The following is a 22124-nucleotide window of genomic DNA, read 5'->3' as shown; positions in this document are numbered from 1 at the left end:
GTAAAGGCTGGCTTCCCGGGGGTAACGTTAGACTGCGATCGCCATGATGGAGCCTCTTTTAACACAGTACGTGCAAGGGTGTGGGACGCATTAAGAGAAACATTTCCAGACACCCCAGATTTGCAGTCTGTCATGCAATGTACGATGAATGATGGAGAGGATGCTATGGATTACATTTTTCGGGTCCAGGAGATGTGGAGAGCGGAAATGGGCACGCCCTGGTATCAGTCAACCTCATTATTTTACTTCATAATAAAGAGGGGGCTCCCTAAAGAGGTACAAAAAGCACTTGACAAAATTGCAGGCATTGAAGCGAAAGGGTGGCCCGAAATATAGAGCATAATAGTTCACCACTGTAAAAGGATAAAGGAGAGGGAAAAGGAAATAGCACAAAAAAGATTGGCAGACGAGGCAAAGTTAGTACAAACAAAATTGATGAAGGTCGCTGCAGCAGTAGCCGCGCTCCCACACAACAGGGGGGGGAGAAGAGGAGGAGGAGGGGCTGGTAGCAATACAGGGGAGGATGGCAACGAATTGGGCAGGAACAGGGCAACCACAGTGGAACGAGCAGGAGCAGAACGGAGGTCCGCAGTGGCAAGATTGGACCCCTCGAGGGGGACGAGGTGGGTACAGGGGTCGCAGAGGGGGTGGACAACGGTATGGGGGAAATGGAGGGAGTGGATGGCAGGGTCCCAGAGGTGCACAGGGAAGTTGTTGGAACTGCGGGAGGTGGGGACACTTTTCTCGAGAGTGCAGAAACAGACCAAACAACGGATTTCAAGAGATGGAACAATATGGTAACCCCCACCCGGGAAGCCCATACGGTCTTCCAATGGGACGACAACAGAGGGAACAAGAACAGGGGTATGTAGAGCAAAGACAAGCACAACATTATAGAACACAGAATCACCCACAAAACAATGAAAATATGCAATACACCCAGGCAACCCTTTCGCCACGAGTGCCAATGGAGCACCATCCCCGGCCCCCTATAGTGGTGTGTCAGTGGTTTCAGGAAATGTCTTCAGCCAGGGGGGAACAATGAGACAACCAGCATAGGGCAGCCCACAGAGAACACTTGTGTGTCTTGTTCTATCTACCACCTATGATGCAGCCGAGGAACCATTGGTAGGGCGCAGATAGGAGACAAGCAGTTCATATTTATGGTGGATTTGGGAGCCGAGAAATCATGTATCCGTGAAGGCCGGTTTCCGTTATCTAACCGGAAGTTAGAGACGCAGGGGTTCTCTGGGGCTGTAATTGAAGTTCCTTACACAGAAGATTTGGATGTGACAGTGGGGGGTAAAACGGTAAAGACATCCTTACTTTATTATGAACACTCACCAATAAACCTGCTTGGAAGGGACCTTCTCAGCAAGCTTAACATGATGATATCGTTCACAGAAAGAGAAATAGTGTGCTCAACCCCAGGAATATGCCCATTGCGCATAATGCTAGTGGTACACGCCCGAGCAACAGCACCAGAAATACGCGGCATGCCAGTGGACGAAATAATGTTTATTGAAGGATTAAAAACACTGGCCCAAGTAGTACCCGAGTTAAAAAAGTTAGAGTGGAGGGTACCAGCAGAATTCATCTTCCACCCAATAGTACGCCCAGACATAGCACCAGGTTCAGTGGTATCCTTAGACCTGCATGCTGTGCAAGTATCAGCTAAAAGGATTGCAGTAATTGGGATGGACATAGATGGGTGTGAATGGCGCACTGTACTGTGCATCAGTGCTGATATCGCCCTACGTGACTTGTCCGATGAGGATCTCTTGTCTGATTCAGAGAGTGATGGCGAAATAATAATGGAAATAGCAATACCATGTGACATTTTAATTCAAACAAGACAAGTGCCCGTCCAGTTGATGGCAGTGGTGGGAGCACCGCCACCATTTTTTGATGATGACATGAGACTGGTGCCAAACAATTTGTGGACAACAGGCCCCCATGATGTAGGGTTGTTGCATGGAGTAACACCAGTAGTAATAAAACTCAAACCAGGGGCAATTGTGCCCCAGGTGAAGCAATACCCATTGTCCCGCGAAGCTGAGGAAGGGATAAAAGAGACAGTAAGTGCATTGCTAGCACAGGGGATAATAGTGCCCTCAAACTCCCCATGTAACACTTGTATCTATCCGATCAAAAAAGCAAAGGGAGGGGCTTGGAGGATGATCCAAGATCTACGCCCCCTAATTGACATCATACAAAAAGAATTTCCTTTGGTCCCGAACCCTGCATCCATACTGTGCACTATCCCGAAGACGGCATCACATTTCACAGCAGTTGATTTGAAAAATGCATTCTTCTCCATCCCCTTGGCAGAGGAAAGCAGATACTTGACAGCATTCACACTAGGGGGGAGGAGATATGAGCATTGCAGGTTAACACAGGGGTACTGTGAGAGTCCCAGCATATTCAACCGCATACTACACGAAGACCTGGGTAATCTAACAGTTGAAAGCACAATCATTCAGTACGTAGACGATTTGCTTGTCTGCGCACAGAATGAGGAAATATGCAGAAGAGACTCGGTTACCCTCTTGACACTGCTGGCCCATAAAGGGTACAAAGTGGACAACGGGAAACTACAATACTGTCAGTCAGAAGTGCTGTACCTGGGGCAGCTGATATCAAAGGATGGGAAAAGGATAATACCTGACAGAGCGTAAGCAAAAAGGTCAGTGAGAGAACCAACCACAGTGAAGGAGATGCAAAAATTCCTAGGAATGTGTAACTATTGCAGAGCGTGGATACTAGATTATGCAGCCTACACCAGACCTTTACTGCAAGCGCTCAAGGAGGCCCAGCAAAAGAACAGGAAAATAGAGTGGTCAAAAGAAATGATCTGATTTCGAGTGCTCCAGTACTCGCCAATCCTGACTATGAGCGCTCATTTTACCTGTTTTCACATTGCAAGGGGACTCTTATGACAGCCGTGCTGACACAAAAGACTTCCCTAGGACACAAACCATTGGCCTACTGTAGCGGCACATTGGATGCAGTAATGCAAGGCCACTTCGCGTGCGAGCAGTCTCTCGCTGCCGCCGCGTTCGCCATTGAGAAAAGTGCCACAATAGTAATGGGGTGCCCTGTGACGTTGTTTGTGAAACACTCATTATTTGCAATACTGGAAAGATCAAAAAGTACACTGACTACACAGCGAGCAACTGCCTATGAGATAATATTGTCCAGCGCCAACATTCACGTAGTGAGGCGCAGGACAGTAAACCCAGCAAGAACCGTGCACACTAGAAGACATGCATGAACACAATTGTGCAACATACACAGGAGAAACAGGGGAGGGCACGGTGGTGTGTGAAAATGCCCTGAGCGAGGGAGAGGTGTACTTTGTAGATGGGTCAGTGTCAATTGACATGGACACAGGAGAGAAACATGTGGGACTAGCAGTAGTGATGCTAGAAGAAGGTGAGTATGAAGTGTTAGTACAATACCGCCTTCCATCCCATTTCTCAGCCCAAGCAGCAGAACTTATCGCCCTAATAGAAGCATTACATGCAGCTAAGGGATGTGCAGTGACGATATACACAGATTCAGCTTACATGATGACCACCGTACACGGAGGTCTAGCCCGGTGGGGGCGAAGAGGGTTTTCGAAGGGTGGATGGGACCCCAGTGCAGCATGCCAAACTTTTGAAGGAATTAATTGAAGCTCTAAAAGGCCCAACAATGGTAGCAATAGTGAAATGCCAAGCACATACGTCTAACACCGACCTTGTGTCTTTGGGGAACGCGGCAGCAGACGCTGCTGCCAAGGAGGCTTCATATTTTGAAAGACATGGAACAGGTGAGTACCTATTGCAGCACCAGACGAACGAAGAACTTCCAGAAGGATACAATGCAATGCCCATATCACAAATACTAGAGCTGCAGGAAGGTGCAAGTGGGGAAGAAAAAGTGTTGTGGGAAAAGAGGGGTTGCAGCCAATCAGCAACAGACTTATTGTGGTGCCAAAATAACTCAGGAAAAGTAGTGATGCCCATCAAACCGTTAGAAATAGCATTTCAGCAATTACACTTTCCAGCGCACAATGCTAAACAACACATTGCGGCAGAGATACAGGAAGATTGGTTTGTGCCATGTCTCCAGGAGCACATATCCAGGTTGACAATGGAGTGCACGACTTGCCAAATATATAACTCAGGGATGACCCTACGGACACTCAGGGGAACAATTCCGAAACCAACAGGGCCCTTCAGAGAACTGCATATTGATTATGCAGACATGGGGGAGAGGTGTAATGGGGCATGCTACATGATAGTGGTGGTATGTCCATTCTCCAGGTGGGTGGAAGCGGGTCCATGTGCGTGCCCTGATGCTAAGAGCGCTGCAAAGTTCCTAGTTAGGGAAGTCTTCCCACGCTGGGGAATTTGTGAGGTAATTCGCTCAGACAACGGTACTCATTTTGTGAACGAACTCTTCAAGGAAGTGACTGCATTATTGGGAATAAAGCATAAACTCTGCTTGATTTATCATCCCCAAAGTAACGGCATTGTTGAGAAGATGAACGGCCTGTTAGAAGGAAGATTGTCTAAATTGTGTTTTTTGTTAAAGAAAAACTGGATCTACTGCCTACCGCTTGCACTGTTTGAGCTGAGGAATCAGCCGAGCAAGGATCATCATCTGTCCCCGCACGAAATTGTGAAGGGAAGACAGATGCACACAGCACATTCCCCACTGCGCCAACACTCAGATGCACACAGAAGCGCCACAATATTAGGAGATGAATTCACAGATTACCTAAAGAAGCTAACTAGGGCTGCGCGTGCCATCTCAAGGCAACTCTCACCACCATTTACAAGGGAAGAAGGGAAAACAACGGTGTCCTTTATGGAACCAGACACACAAGTACAATTAATGCCAGGAGAGTTCATTTATGTCCGGAGCTTTGTGCGCCGGTGGAATGCCCCAAGGTTCCATGGCCCATACGAGGTAGTTTTTTGTACAGCCACAGCTGTGAAGGTGAAGGGACTAAGATACTGGATACACTTGACAGATGTGCGAAAGGCATACAATAGTGTGCGGGAAGAAGTGGATGAGGAGGCACAGACAACAGCAAACAAAAATGATGGAAATGATGAGTAAAAAGGAACGAATGAATGGAGGAGTGTAACTTGTAAATTAAAATGTTAACGAAATAATTCTATGACAGGTTATTGATCGAGATAAATGAGAAAAATGAAAAACAAATGTTTAATTAAAAATAATGGTGTAAGATATATGTATTTTCTTTTCCCTTCTCTGTGCACCCCTCTCCCCCCCACCCAACTATCTCCCCCCACCCAACCATCTCCCTTTCTATGACTTCCTGGTACACACAGTACCAACAAAAATGTTTACATGCACGTACTTAATGCACTTTTATATTTTAAACAGGAACTACCATGGCAACAAACTGGCAGCCCGCAACAAATAGATTGATTAGATGTAGGAATGATTTAGCTGAAAGGTGTAGATATTCGTATGAGTGTGGATTGTATGTATGCATTACATTATTTTTTACAATACTGTTTTGCTTGGCTACCTATTGGTTTATAGCGTTCATCTCTATCGAGATGAATGAGGGGGGAGGGAATAACGTGACTAATGTGACAAATCAAACTACAACTGCGAATACTAAAGAAGGTGATTGTTTGGTGTGGGACGGATCTAAACTTGTATGGGGATATAACACGAAACCACCCAATGCAGCTACCCCGCCACATGAATGACTGCAGGATAAAATGCAGGATAGCACAACTTCCCCGCCAAATGCTTCCCCGCCAAATGTCTCCGATTACAATGCCCACAGTTTAAATGATCGCAACCCTTCTGTTATATAATGGCTGTACAACACCCCCACCACCGTGCCCACACATGTAACCACCCCCACAACAGAGAACACACTACCTGATAGAATAAAGAAATAGAATGAGGAGATGGCAGTGAAATACACAGTATTATATGATGAATGGGAAAAGGGGGATGGAGGGAAGAAAGGGGGGTCTAGACTGCTCCTCGCCCGTGAAGCCGGGAGATATCTTAGAAATAATAGGAGGAAAAGGGAGGTGGGAAGTAGAAAATACGACGAGTATTACGGGTTGGGACTGGATAAAATGGAAGACCCACGACACTCCCATCAGACAAATAAATGGTATGCAGACATGAGTGCAACCGCAAAACAAACAACCAATGAGAGTTGCTATGTCTGCTCCCTTACTCCCCATGCTTCAGGTACACCCAAAGTATTGCTACCAAAAGAACTGCCTATTGTGGATGCCCAATGTCTCCTTCATCTCACGTTGTGCAGAATTAAGAACACCTTCCAGGCACACGAGGTAACTTTAAAATGCTGCAGAATGAGAAGACCTGTTACCCGAAAGCAGAAGGAGTAATATGTTTGGAAGAACCATTTTTTATAATAAAAGGAACCTTATTTTCAGAAAATAAGTGGAAAGATGAAGAAATAATATTCAAAGCTGAGGCGCTGCGAGGTGTGACACCAGAAAAACTGCAGTGGATAGACAAGACATGTACACCAGTATGGAAGGAGCAAAGCTCAAAATTGACCTGGGTGACTGCCATTGAAAAGCCCTTCAAACTACAGAAAGAAATAAACTATGAAGTGTGTTTCAAGGGAGACGGGAAGACTGTCATGGGAGTAAACAAAAACTGCAACAAGACCCTCACAATCCCCGGATATGAGAAAAGGGACAGCGGCACTCATGGACACGTACTGGGTATGTGGCAGCCAGGCATACCTGCACCTCCCACAATCCTGGAGCGGCATCTGCTCATTGGCCACCCTACATTCTGCACTAATGGGGATACCAGAGAGCCACATTGGTGGGAGCAAGAAAATGGGAGAGACTCCTCGGGAGAATGATGCCCAACCAATTGCAGAGTCACAACTATATGTCCTGTCTTCTGGCAATAAGGGCGAGATGCTGTCTCAGAACAGACGCTCGTCGAACTACATATCAAAAGCATCCTCAGAACTACTGGCACAGATCCCAGACAGATATCGATTGTTCAGCTCTGCAGAGACTTTCTTCGCCTCACTGATCCCCAGCATCCACGCACGGGCAAATGCGAAATGGCTCCAAATCACACGCTGGGAGCTGATCCAGTTGGCAAATTACACTGAAGAAGGGTTTAACGTAATAAAAGTGGAGCTGAGAGCACTGCGGCTAATGACCATGCAGAATAGGTACGTCTTAGACCTATTAACAGCGATGGACGGAGGTGTTTGCTGAAAAATGGGAAGTGCCTGCTGCACATTCGTACCTTCTGAAGATGCAGATAATGGTACCTTATCCCATGTGATCGAAGCAGTACATAACCTAGGAGAGAGGATGAAAACTGAAGGTGGGGCCGAAGCAAGCACATGGTTCGACAACCTCTTCTCCTGGGTCCCGTCATGGCTGGGAATGACTGTCAAATTGCTGATGCCCACGGTGGTGTTACTCTTTTTTATTTTTTGTATGTGCCAGGTGGGTCTTCGATGTTGTGCAAACGCAGTACCAAATGGTGCGATGATGATGGTGACAATGGGCAACACTCGCGGTGCAATACAAAATGTGCAGGAGGTGGAGGTGCAAACAGGAGAAGAAAACACACCAAAATTCCAGATGGTGCCCATATACCACAGTGGGGATGTAGTAGACAGGCTATAGCACACCACAATTAAAGAACCCCATGAACTTGAGTGGTATAAGGAGGTGTGGGTGGATTTGGAAGGGGACGGGGACTGTATATATATGACCTGTACACCAGACGAGTATGCTAGAAGGGGGGAAAGCCTGCGAGGGGTATGTAGGGCATGGATGCCCATAGAAGGCCCCCCTGCGTGGGACGAGGCAGTAGCTGAAGAAAAGGAACGCCAGGGGTTGAGGCAGTTACAGTATTCGTTACTTAAGTAACGAAAGGAGGGAAATGTATGGGAGGATAGGTCCAAGAGACCCCCCCTTCCCTGCAGCCCCCCCCCTCGTGGAGTCCATGGCTCATCAGGGACCCCCTGCCACCAGGGCCCAGGTGGCGGGTGGACCACTGGCTGACACATTGACCAAACGTGCTGTATTAAGCTAGGCCCTGGAAACCATTTTGTGAAACCAGAATGACATGAGCCCCTGTGCGTCGCAGCACGGCCCCCACCCTTGGAGAGTTCTCACTTGTCCCTGTGGCCGCAGCTCCCTGGCAGATCCGCTGAGAGCCCGTTCCCACGAACAGACCTACATGAGCTAGTGCTAGAAGCAAACACTGTAACATTCACTTTCCGCAGTGTATCACTGTCCTCAGTATGACCCGGCCAGCAGGGCCGGGGTGGTAAAAACTGTAAAATGGTCCCCCGACAAAAGTAGAGACCCCAAATACTAATATGCAAACTGCCTGTGATGAAACTCTTCTCTCCATGACCTTTTTGATAAAATATGTAAACTCCATAGAGATGGCAGAGTGTGTGTGTTCATGTGGCATCCTGGTTGAAATACCCATATCCCCTTAGCTATGTGCAAATGGTAGAAGTGTCCCGGGTTCTATGTTATATGTTCTCCGAGAAGAATGTACTCCAAGGCCCTATGCCATAACTGAACTAATGCTGCTAGAGTGCAACGGAAATCAAGTGCAACTACATTGGGAGCTCATGTAAATTGTGTAAGAAAGCGCATAGAATATATTGGAATGTTGAAGCTCACCATGTGTCAATGCCATCAGTCTTATTGGCTAGTCGCTCCTGCGCACTCCACCAACCTTAATGCTATCTCGCTTATCGTGTATGCATAGAGTGTAACAAAATGTCGTGGTTGTTAAATACTTAACATATAGTTATCAATAGCAAAATTGGTATAGGTAACGCATTTGAAATGGCCATGTAAAGGTACTAACAATGTAGAAATGTAAGCTTTTAAAAAGACTCAATGAGTATTGTACATTATATGAATGTTTATGCCTTTTTATATAATCTGCAACACACGAGGAGAATACCATTGTGGGCATATCCAAGGCCATTCCCCCTCCCTCCCCATTGAAGCCTGCCAGACGAAAGGCAGAGGCCCGGGCTGCTCTGCCTCACCTCCCCCAATTCGGCTGGAGCCGCTTCAAGCATTCACGTCCCCCCGCAGCTCACATGGCCACGGCCAGCCACCTGAATTATTTGCAACCCAGCAGTAAACCCCGGCCATAAACGCAGGCCAGAGGTGCCCTGTCTTGGACTCCCCGACCCACCAGTTCACCCCAGGTTAAAGGCCCCTGTAAAATTAGGACACCCAATATTATAGCAACACTGTAGGAACACATTCATAATGACTTCTAACGAGACTTGAAAACTTGGACAGCTCACCCCTTGCTCTGAGACCCAACCTCGTGACCTATGATACCCGGCCAACAGGATGATGGTAACCATGATTGATGCATCACCAAAGGACCCCGCTCTAGGTGCATTCCTCCTGTGTTGCATTAACCTGTAGAATAACCTATTGTAGGATTTACAGGGAAAGATAATATTGCAGTATTGAATGAATGGGGTGTGCGTGGCCCTTAGGGCAGAAAGCCAAGGAAGACGCTCATCAATGACAATGGCCATGCCTGGCACCGCAGCACCGCCCGGATGAGCCCAGCTGACCTGCCCGCCCCGCGTTGGCACCCAGTGACGTCCACCAACCACGGCGTAACACATCACAGCTGCACCTATAGTTAGTCGTCGCCACCCAATCCCCACGAACATGTGCCCCCTATAGTGTGTAGGTTCTTATGACGCGTTTAGTAAATATATACGCCTGTCTTTGCTAGTGTCAGACAGAGCGCTCTTGGAGTTTGCAGAGTCCTTTGCATGCCCTATTTTGACTTATATAAACTCCCATTAAGCTCACCCGCACTTGGTCTTAGCCTTATTCCCATCTTGGGAGAGTCCATTATTGCCTCTCATTGCGGGGAGGGTCGTGCTATCTGGGGACACTCGCCTTCACATGCCACAGGAAGTCCCTACATGCCACAGGAAGTCCCTACACATGCTGGCCAGTCTGCTAAAAAACTTCTTTGGTATCATATACGGGATGTTCCCGAAATAGTGCAGGAGCCTAGGCAGGACCACCATCTTCAGCATTGCACTACGTCCCATCATGCTAAAGGCAGCTTTACCCAGAACCGCATGCAATTTTCAATTTTCTTGATGGCTACTTCCGTATTGCGCCTATGCTCTTCCTCCACTACGTGGTATATATCTATTCCCAGTTAGCAGAATGTACTAACCGCCCATGGTACCTGCAACATCGGTAGCTGGTTCGGGGGAGTCCCTTTATACCCGCCCAATGGAAACATGTTAGACTTCTGAGGATTCACCGCTTTACCAGACAGTTCCGCGTATTTCCCCATCACTTCCAAAATATATTGGGTGTTTTCCTCCGGGTATCGCAAGTACAATAATATGTCATCTGCATATAATGATATCAAGTGTCGTTCACCCCCCACTGAGATGCCTATCATGTCATATTGCTGCCTTAGGTAAATCGCTAAGGGTTCTAGGGCTAATATGTATAGCATGGGGGACCACGGACAACCCTGCCTAGTTCCCCTACCCAGTTTCCACCTCTCCAATATCACTGTTCCTGTTTTCACCCTGGCCAGCGGTTCACTATACAGCATCTTAGCCCACTGTAAATATTCCAGCCCCATCCCATAGCCAGTCAGGGACGCCAACAACCATGGCCATTTGACTGAGTCAAAGGCCTTGATTGCATCCAGTGACACAACCGCCAGTTCGTCTTCGCTTTCGTTTCCATGTTCAATGACCCTGTGGAGCCTCCTGAGATTATGGGATATGTTCCTGTCAGGGACATAGCCCGTCTGGTCCGGGTGTATCAATTTACCTATAACCTTCCGTAACCTATTAGCCAAAACGGCAGTCAGAATTTTACTATCTTGATTCAACATCGACAGAGGTCTATAAGAACTGCAGCTATGCCCTGGCTTGTTAGGTTTGGAAAGTGGTATTATGGTTGTTTCTCTAAGTCACTCTAGCAGTCTGCCTAGCTCATACGCCTCGTTCAGCATGTCTAACAACGGTGGGAGCACCTCATCTTTAAATGTCCTCCAGGGTTTCCTCTACCATCACGCGGTTCTCTTCCCCATCGTCCCCATATAGTTGCCCGTAATAGTTTGTGAACTCCAGATTGACTCCCTCTTGAGTGTCCACCACACTTCCATCTTCTCTTATTATTGATCTAATCGGGGGTCTAGGTGTTTCACTCTTGTATAGCCAGGCCAGGATCCTTCCCGGTCTTATAAAATTCACTTGGGAGTCTGTCGGCTCCCGGGGGTCTTACTAGTTGGCAGCTGTCTCACCACTTCCCCCAGCTCCTCCAAGGTAATCAGCGCATCCAGCTCCTCTTTTCCCTCAGCACTAAACTGTGGCAATCCTATGTCCTCCAGGGTTTCCTCTACCATCACACGGTTCTCTTCCCCATCGTCCCCATATAGTTGCCCGCAATAGTTTGTGAACTCCAGATTGACACCCTCTTGAGTGCCCACCACACTTCCATCTTCTCTTATTATTGATCTAATCGGGGGTCTAGGGGTCTCACTCTTGTATAGCCAGGCCAGGATTCTTCCCGGTTTATCTCCTCCCGCATGCTGTCTCTCTATGTATTTTCTATAGTTAAGGATACATAGTCTTTCCCAGTGACCTGCACACTTTTGCTGCAGTCTTAGTATCAAATCAGTATCTAGGTTGGTATTGTTTCCTCCCTGAAGTGCCCTTTCCAGTTCTTCCTCGGTTTCTTGCAGATGCACCAGGATCCCTCCCTGCAGTCCTTTAGATTTTGCAATAGCCACACCCCTAATCACAACTTTGAAGGCCTCCCACAACGTGCCCGCTGAGTCTACACTGCCCGTGTTCGTCTCAAAGTAACTAACAATCTCCCCCCTCATGTCCTCCCTAAAGAGGGGGTCCGAGAGGACTCTCGCTTTATATTCAGCCTGCGTAATTTCTGTCAGTATCTCTGGAGTGGCAAAGACATAGGCCCTCATTACGACCCTGGCGGAAAGTAACGGACCGGACCGCCATAGCGTAAATAGCGTTTCCGCCATTGCACGACGGAGTAAAGTGCGGCTAATTCTGACCCATCGGGCACGAGCACTACGCCATGGCGGAAGTGCAAAGTCCCCGATGGCGGAAATGTCCTCAAAACGCCCCTCACCGCCGTCGTACGGCGCCCTAGGTGCAATTCCGCCACCCATCATAGCGGTCACCGTAATGAGCGGTAATCGCTAAATACGGTGACCGTAAATATACGGAAACGGAAGTAAAAACATGGTCCCGGAACGGGAAACAGCACGCCGTACACCTATAAAATCAGAATCCCAACACAACCATCAAAAATCCTACCCTGGGACACATCCCAACCCGTTAGCCACCCTAGTGAAAACAATAAAAATGGGAAAAGTTGCGAAAAAAGCGTGCGACCGCAAGCGGCAGGTCCACTTCTCCCATGAGGAACTCACCGTGCTCACAGAGACCCTCCAGGAGAATGCTGCCGTCGTCTTCTCGACGCAAATGACCAGGACGGCACTTGCGAACAAGAAGGCCATATGGGCCCTGGTGGCACAGCGGGTAAGTGCGGTGGGGACCGCACCCCGCAACCCACAGCAATGCAGAAAGCGATGGGACAACTTGCGGATACGCGTACGGAGCATACTATCTGCCAACCGTAACATTGGCACAGCTACCGGGGGAGGATCGGAATCACCCATCAAGTTGACCCCCTGGGAAGAAATCTGTGCCTCCACCATTGGAATGGAGAGTATAGAGGGAGTCGGAGGGATGGAGAAAGGAGTGCAGACATCCGAAGAATCAGGTAGGTGGGCCAAATAAAACAATGCTAAATCCACAATGTCCAATCATGTGAAGTACCATGTGTCCACATAGTGCAACAGAAACACATGTCCAGGAGAACGTCCACATACATTGGCCTGATAGCGCACTTTAAAACTCACATTAAATACATAAATAATTAAAAATCCTAAAAACACCCTCTACACGTGCAGCATGCACACCCTAACTGCAGGCTGCAAAACAACTGCATCCTCAATCCACACAAAAATGAAACCACCTCCAAGGCCCTGACCCAAATCACCCTCAGGTACCACCCCAATGCATGTGATACATTGCCATTCCAATTTCCACAGACCCATAAATAACGCTCGCCCTCCTTTACTCCACCACAGGGTCCGATTCAAACAACGAGCTCCAGGACACCCCTACCAGCACACCTGCAAAGAGGGCCAAGACCAACGGCCAAAGACCCTCCACCTGCACGGATCAAGACACGGCAGCAGCACAAATCAAGTGGCAGCACACAGGAGGGGACTTCAACAGGCACCCCAGCAGCCAGCATGCCCACAACACCACCACCACAGGTCCCCCCAATGGATGCCACAGAAGGCACTGCTTCTGGTGGCAGCAGCACCATAGGTGACACTGCATTAATGGCAGCATGCTCCGACACAGAAAACGGTGCTGTCGATGTAGGATCCATCCATGACCTGTCTCAATCCCCCTGTTTGTTTCATCCCGTACACCATGAGGATACCACGCAGGGGCACCCACAAGACGACGACTGGCCATCCCCCACAAGCCCTGTGGCAAGGCAACATGAGGTGATCAGCCCCTCTGTGACACCACCGCAAATGGCCATGGCCCAGCAGAGGCAACAGTCCCTCGACCAGGTGATCGTGCAACAGCAGCAACTGGCCACGCTCCTCAAGGAGCATGCTGATGAATGTGGGGGTACTAAGGCAGCCATAGAAACATCAACTGAGACACTTAGGTCAGAAATGGAGAGAAGCACAGAGACACTAAGGGCACAAATGGAGAGAAGCACAGAGACACTAAGGGCACAAATGGAGAGAAGCACCGAGAGCCTGAGGGTACAAATGGAGAGAAGCACCGAGAGCCTGAGGGGGGAACTGCATGCGACGTCCAAAGACGTATGTGCTGAACTTGCCGCTGTGCGCCGTGTGCTCACTGAGCTCTCACAAACCCTTAGGGACATGCATGGACGTGAGCAGGCAGAGACATCATCCGTTGCAAGTTCCGTCCAGGGCAGCCCCCAACGTAGATCGGGGAGGAACCTGCGCTCCACAGGCAGGGGTGCCCCTGATACCCGGAGAGGGGGCTTGCAATAGCGTCTGCCCACTGACAATGAGCATCTTTGGACACTGGTGTTCGGGGGGGAGGTAGGAGGGTGGAGGAGGTGTGTTGGGCTTTCTTGGGTGGCGGGTCGATGGGGTGTGTAACATAATTTCACATATGCTATAAACAATTCACAATCATCCAATGAGATGTGTGGACATTGATCTTTGTGTACGAGGCCTTTATAGGCGTACAGTCCATATTGTGCATGTTCCAGACACACACAGTGCCACAAGTCCCGTGTCCATGTATCAGCCACCAGGCGTGAGTGCTAAAAGCATGAATCTATGAGAATCTGACGAATTTCACGGCCCTCCTGTGCCTCGCGGACTCCTTGAGGTGCTGCCACATCCCCACCCTCATCATGACCATCTTCAGGTGCTTGCAGTCCTGCGTCAGGGGGCATGGGCACATTTCTACGTACGCACATGTTGTGTAGCATGACACATGCCATGACCATCTTTGCAACCTTCTCATGGCGGTACAGGAGTGCCCCGCCAGACCTGCTGAGGCAGCGGAAACGAGTCTTCAGTAGGCCGAATGCCTGTTCTATGACTACACGGGTACGTGAGTGGGCATGGTTGTAGTCCTCCTCATGCTGGTTCTGTGGGTTCCGGAGTGGTGTAAGGAGCCATCTCTTCAGTGGATACCCGGCATCACCTGTATGTGGACAATAAAGGATGTTTGTGGAATGACATAGCTACGTACGCATCCCCCCCCCTTCCTGCCAGGTCATTGCCGCATCACATACCCCACATTATCATGCATGAAATGAGACTCACCGAGTAGCCAGGATCTGTTCCCTGCGTGTCGCTCCATGTAGCGTGGTATTGTAGAGTTCCTCAAGACCATAGAATCATGGGTTGATCCAGGAAATCGGGCACAACAATGTGTAATGATCCTGTTGGAGTCACACACCATTTGTACATTAAGAGAATGATATTGTTTTCGGTTGCGGTACTGGGCCTCCATGGCATGTGGCACAACCAATTCCACATGGGTGCAGTCGATGGCACCAATGCAACCCGGTATGCCGGCAAGTGCATGGAATCCCACTTTCGTGTTCGTAATTTCCTGCTCCGAGCGTGGTAGAGAGATATAGTCGTCTGCGTGCTTCAGGAGGGCATCGAGCACTTGCGATAGTGTCCGTGACAACAGTGGCTGTGAAATGCCATGCAACTGTCCGACTGTGTGCTGGTAGGTGCCTGTGGCCAGGAAGTGTAGTACAGACACCACCTTCAGTAGGGGTGGGATGGCGGTTGGGCTATCTATCATGCTGGCAAGGTCAGCGTGTGTCATGTCCACAATGGCGGTTATGGTGTCCCGGTCCAAACGGTAGAGGGTGTGGATCTGCTCATCAGTGAGGTTGAACGGATCAGCTCGGAGGTGTGGGATTGTGGGCTGCCTGCGTGGTGGTAGTGGCTGTGCTGGTGGGCCTTGCTGGCCCTGCCTTGCCCTCCTCCTCCTCCTCCGTCTCCTCTGTGCGGCCGGTTGTTGTAGTAGTTGGTGTTCGTCTTCTTCTTGAAGTTGGAGTACTTGCAGTGCTATCAGGTCCCCCAGGGCCAACATCGCTAGTCCTGCCGGTAGCATTTTGGAGTGGGTGTGGTTGTGGGAGGGGGTTGGGTGTGCAATTTATGTGTTTTCAGGCTGTATAGCCTCCACCTGTGGTGATTCATTCCACCTGTGCAAGCTGCAATCCCCTTTGGGCGAGCACGTCCCGCACACAACGCTGCAATTCGACGCATGGCATCTTGCTATTACAATCATGTATTTAATCCCGATGGCAGTGGAATATTTGTTCATATGTTCATTCTGCAATGGTCCCATTGTTTCACATACTATCTTTACAGTCGCGAACAAACTTGTGAAGGGTCAGTGGAATGTAGTACTCGATTAACGCTGGACCCTCATGCAGCACTGTACCGAGGTTCACCGACGGGCGGGGCGTCCCATTTGTGAGTGAAGCCAGTTGCCATTTTCACACACTGCCGCACTACATGGATGAATTTGTGATTTCAAGCGGTCACAGATGCCTTTTCGACGTGATGTTGCAAATGTGGAATTCGAGGACAGCGCTTTCGGTTTCAAGCTAGCGGCGAGGAGATGCCCACAGGTCTGACTGCAGATATTAAGTTCTATTGTTTAATGTCCTTGGGACAGGGGCCATGGCGAGAATGCAATGATTGATATGAATAGTATGGGATGCGCAATAGCGTAGTGGACGATAAGGCAGGACGTTCCCAAATACATGTTACTTCACAACACTAGAATTCCGGGCTGGAGCACAGTGGATTTTGCAGACTGCATTACGCACAGACTCAATGGAAATTTCACATGTTATGTGAGTAAATAATCAGGCGTTTTCATACGGGGTTGAGGGTATGATGTATGGATGCATGGACAGATGATTTAATTGAGAGTTTACCATGTACATGGCTTTTTGGAATCTATCCACTTCCCCTGCGCTATGTGATGCAGAGCTGCCATAGTGGGACCATCGTCGATCTGCCCTTGTTGAACCCTCCCTGTCTCGACGCGCCTTCAAACACTTGTGTCTATGCACGTTACTAATCCCATCTAATGGATTCTGTTTTAACAGACGCATGCACACAAACACTCGTTTGTAATAGTGTATTCACCTCGATTTATATAGTTATGATTCGCAAGTGATTTTTGGGTGTGAATGATCCTTTTGAGTGGGCTAACATGCATATGGCTGTAGATTTAGTGTGATCATTGAAGTGAGTAATTCAAATTGAGTTCTGATGCCCATACCATTCTTTTTCATTTCATTTGGGTGACAGGTATCTCCTCCCCTTTTGCCGCTGCCATCTGTATGCCACTCCTGCAGATGGCTTTTACTCCCGACACCTGCTGCTTCGTGTTAATCAGTGGAGCACCATTACGATCTTATGGGACGATCGCCAATGGGCCACATGCCCTTACGCAGTACTAGCGGCTAGGAGCAACATATTGACCTTTCAGCTGGACTAGTGCCTACCTAATGGGACGGCCCTGCGGTTCTAGGCGCTTCCATGTTGCCTTTTTGAACGTGTATGTAGCCCCTGTGTACCATGAAGGAACAGGGCGTCACACAAGCAGAAGCTGGTCATTTATTGCGGATGCAGCCCACAATACTGAAATGTATTTTGGAGTTCATGACCTAATGGCTGTATGGGCTTGGTGATTTTGTAGTGCATTAAATTTCTATTCTGATATTAACCGTGTAGCGTTATTCTTTGCAAGTAATGTAGCATATTCCTATTTGTGGAGCGATGTATTGTGAGTAGATCTGCATTGGGTTCCGGCTTCTGGTTATAGTTGCGTGGTACTGTACTGGGCGCGTTTGCCTACGAAGCCCAGTGAGGTCAGGGATAGGGGCTGCCATTATGACTGTTTTAATGATGTCATGCTCAGGGGCGGGGGATTAGCTTTTGTGTAACAGATGCCGGTCAGCCAGGTGGATTGGTGGAATGATGTGATTATCAGAATATGGCTGGTCACAGGTGCCTGTGTTTGCCTGCGTTTCTTGGAGGGAGACTGAGGTCATGTCCATTGGAATAGCTTCTGTATTCGTGCCATCTGTGCCCTGCAGCTCCCATTGGCCCCTCTTGAGATGGGCCTGGCTGCTCAGTCACTCTGCCAACTTGTGTGGTACATGCTTATGCTGATGGTTGGTTTGTTTACTGGCAAGAGTACAGGTCTGGTGCAGTCTCCCTCAGGTTACTGCTCTGAATGTTGCCTTACACTGGTGTCAAGCGATGGGGGCCTGTTGTTGTTTTGTCTCATATTTCAGTTCATATTGCTGTACTTGACCCTTCACATGCCTGTGCTGCATCAGTACGGCAATGGTGACATGGCAAATATGGATGGCCACTCACAAGGCACTTGGAGCCCCTACATTCATTTGTTCGTTGGCATGCATGGGTGACGTGTACATTTCACTGGTTGCATTGTGTGACTTCATTGCACCTACGAGGAGTTGTGCAATGTGGCCAGGGAGTGGTGTACAGGCACTCAGTAGGGACATTTACAGTTGGTTCGCGTTGCCGTTCTTCTCACCATGGCGGAATGGTACTTTCCGCCATGCTTGATGGCGTTAGGTACATGTCCGCTAGGGTCAGAATTCGCGTACCGTTGCACCATGGTGGTAATTATGGTTTTGCATGGCGCGCGTGCGCGTACTTGGTGCAGTTAGCGTTGGCGTTCACTACGGTGTCGCTAATGGCATCGTACTTTACGGTGACGGGTCATAATCGCACCGAGCGCTATTCGATGGCGGTATTGCATTTCCGCCATCGTTTTTCGATTTCCGCCAGGGTCGTAATGAGGGCCATAGTCTAGCCTTGTATGTAGTTGCTGCGGGGCAGAATAATGCGAGTATTGTCTCTCATGAGGGTGGCACGCCCTCCACACATCTTTGAACCCAAAGTCGTTCAGCAGCGTCTGTAACGCTTTAGCCGCCGGGGTAGGCTTATCAATTTTTCCATCCGACCTGTCCACCCTGGGATCTAACACGCAATTAAAGTCCCCTCCCCAGATCACTGCACTCCCCACACAACCACTAAGGTTATTACACAGCATTTTAAAATATGCAGCAGTATTTTGATTTGGGGCATACGTATTTACAATACTTATTTCCCTATTTTCCACTAATCCCCTCACCACGACCATCCGTCTCCACCAGCGTGTGCAACAGCTGGAACGGGACATGTGGGGCCACCCAAACGATCACTTCCCTGGCATAGGCTGAGTATGAAGAACCCACCATAGTTCCCTTCCATTTCTTCCCAATCATCTCCATCTTGTCTTGCGTCAGGTGCGTCTCTTGCAACAACGCAATTTCTATCTTCTGCCTCTGCAGGTATAGCATAACCTTGTTCCTCTTCAGGTAACTATTAAGCCCCCTGACGTTCCAAGTGACTATTTTAAGCTCCCCCATAGTGTGTCAGATTCCTACCACCTCCCCCACCCATGCAGTCCCTTTCCAGCTGCTTAACTTGTCTTTGTAGGCCCGTACCCCAACTTAAACTCCCTCTAACTATAAACACAACAAACCCCTCCACCTCCCTCCCGCCCTCTTTCTCCCCTTCCCAAACAACACCCACCCCAACTGTTGCCCAGCTCCATCCCTGGATCTCAGGCACCCTCGCATCTAGCCCGGTCCGGCAAAAGCCTGTGCTCACAGCTCAGCAGGGTAAAGGCGCCCTAGCGGCCGCCTTACTACTGACTCTTGGGGGTAAAAATAGGTCTCTATTCTGTTGCTCCTGGTTGTCCTAAATTTGCTACGCATAGCGCTACCCAGCTCACTTATGCAATTAGTGCACTATATTCCAGCCCAACGGGCAGTAGAATCCAAAAGCTACATATTATCGAGCAAGTGTTCCCAAGCTTCATACTAGGACTCCCCCCACCCCGCTTATCCCCACAATGTTCCTGATACATTCTCATCACTTATCGTGCTTCTGGCGGTCTTGCTCCTCGTCTTGCTCCGGGCAGCCCTGCGAGTCCAGCCAAGACATCACTTCCTCTGGGGTGTCGAAAAAAAAGCACTCTGCTTTTATGCAAGACCTTCAGCCTTGCGGGGTACAAAAGCATGTACTTGATACCAGCTGCACGCAGTCTTCTCTTAATCGCCACGTAGCTGTACCGCTGTCTCTGCACCAGCATAGTATAGTCAGGGTATGCAGTGATGTTAGTGGATGCCCTTTCTATCGTTCCTCCTTTGCGAAAGTACTCCAAGATCTTCTCTCTATCTTTATAGTTTAGAATTTTCGCAATTATCTGCCTCGGTGGGGCCCCACGCCATGGTTTCCTCATCAGAGCCCGATGTGCACGTTCAACCGCAAACTCCTGCGTGAACTTATCCGCCCCTATCTCTTGCAGGATCATGTTCTCCACATAGTTTGTAGGGTCCTGGCCCTCTTCTCCCTCCGGCAGGCCGACCACTCGGATGTTGTTCCGTCTTGGCCGTCCTTCCGCCTTTTCCACTCGGTTTTCAAGATTAGCCACCTGCTGTTTAAGTACGTGGACCTCTTTTGCGTTATTTGTGCTGACCTTCGTGTTAGTCTTCACCGCGCTCTCTAGGCCACTTGTCCTTTCCGCCAGCGCTCTAACATCTTGTCGCAGCAGGGTGACTTCGATTCCTACTGCATCAATTTTTATTTCTCAAGGGCCGTACGTAGGTCTGCCATTGCTGTGCCTCATTTAGTCCTCAGTTCTGCTATGGCTGCCAGGACTCGATGGTTTTCTCCTTCTAGAGCTCCGTCCGCAGAAGCCGCCACTGCACTTTGTGTCGGGGTCAAAGGAGCTTGCTGTGCTCTCGCAAAGGTCTCCATCGTTGGTTGCTTGCTTTTGGTCCTCAGCCCCTTCACTGACATCTTGCAGCGGTCTGTTTATACTTATTGAGGAAAGAGGCGTCCTGCTATTTCCATGGAGACACGCCATTAGCTGAAGCACAGAGAATGTGGACACGAGACGTGCATTGGCGTTGTGAAATGGGCGGTACGCCTCTAGTGATGTCAGCCTCAGGGGGATACGATTGAGTGCTGCCAGGGCAGTTCACCTTAGGGCGATGCGGCAACGGATAAGATTGGCACAAAATTGCCCTGCTGCCTGATTTCGCATGTGTAAAAAAAAGAGGAAAGCTATGGTAAGGTGCATAGGAAACGTTTGTACGATCGTTCAACATATGCTTAAAAACACATGCCCGAACCCTCGGGACAATAATATTTTTGAGCGCACTAATCCTTTAAATGGCGCCAGCACCCAATGACTTTCAGATACATTTTAAACTCTTATGGATTGTGCATAAGACACTTTATCCTCGATCCCCAGAGTATTTTGGTCGAAAATTATAAATCTCTGGGGGTCTAAGGTGGCTTGGGAGCCAGGAGTGTTTGCAGCTCAAGGTTTAAAGGATCTTTCACTCAGAACAGATCGTTCTCAGGGGAGGCTGTTAAACTTTGGAACTCACTTCCAGAAGATGTCCTACTAATTAAAAATGATGTTAACTTCAGTAAGAAAGTGAAAGCATGGTGTTGGGTACAGGCTTTTTATATCCGCGGGATTGCAGTTATTTATTTATTTCATATACTGTAGTTATACGCTTTCAGGAGTTGCTTCTTTTATGAATTTTTGAGAGTTTATATACATGTGTTGTTTAGATCGTTTCTTAATTAAATAGCAGGATGTATGATGCTTTAGGATAGGCGAAATGCATTTATTGAATTGCTGTTTTGTCACTTTTTTGTACTACATTGTATATGTGTTTTGTAAAGCGATCTGATGCCCTCGTCAGCCATGTTCGCGCTAAAGAAACATTTGAAATAGAATGAAATAAATACGCTTTTGCTGGCAATGCGCTGCCATTTGTGACACGTGGTAGATACGTGGTGAATGGCCTGAATACCTGTGCATATGACAGCAGAGCCTTTCATGCGGCATGTGCACAAGGCACAGCATGGTACACACTGTGTAAGTGGTGTGTGTGTCCAGGCATTTGGCATATGGTGTGTGTGGCTGGGCACATGATGGCAAGCCGTGTCGAATGGTGCACTTAGGCACGTGGTGTAAATAAATGCTGAGGGGATGATGTAAGCACCTGTGTGTATTATATATGACTAGCCAAATGTGGGCACAATCTGCCATGGCATGCAAGAACATGCCAGCATGATGGCGATGCATGGCATATGCTAGGAATGCTTGCCTTTTGACTTGCGCACCTGGCCATATCATGAATGACCTAGCTAACGATGGGAGTACCTACGCTTTTGCATGACAATTCCTGATGTGTGTTTTAGCGCTGCATGGTAAACAGTCGGGGCATTGAGGCGTATGATGTCAAAATACGACTTCTTGCGGGAGAAACTTGGCATAAAATGGCACTCACTTGAAAATGCTGTGTCTTCTGATGATGTATATACCTGGGCAC

The sequence above is a fragment of the Ambystoma mexicanum genome, chromosome 10 (assembly GCF_040938575.1).
Source record: "Ambystoma mexicanum isolate Mex_15411 chromosome 10, UKY_AmexF1_1, whole genome shotgun sequence".
NCBI classification, from domain to species: Eukaryota; Metazoa; Chordata; class Amphibia; order Caudata; family Ambystomatidae; genus Ambystoma; species Ambystoma mexicanum.
The sequence above is the reverse complement of the archived record's forward strand: the minus strand, read 5'-3'. Positions refer to the sequence as shown.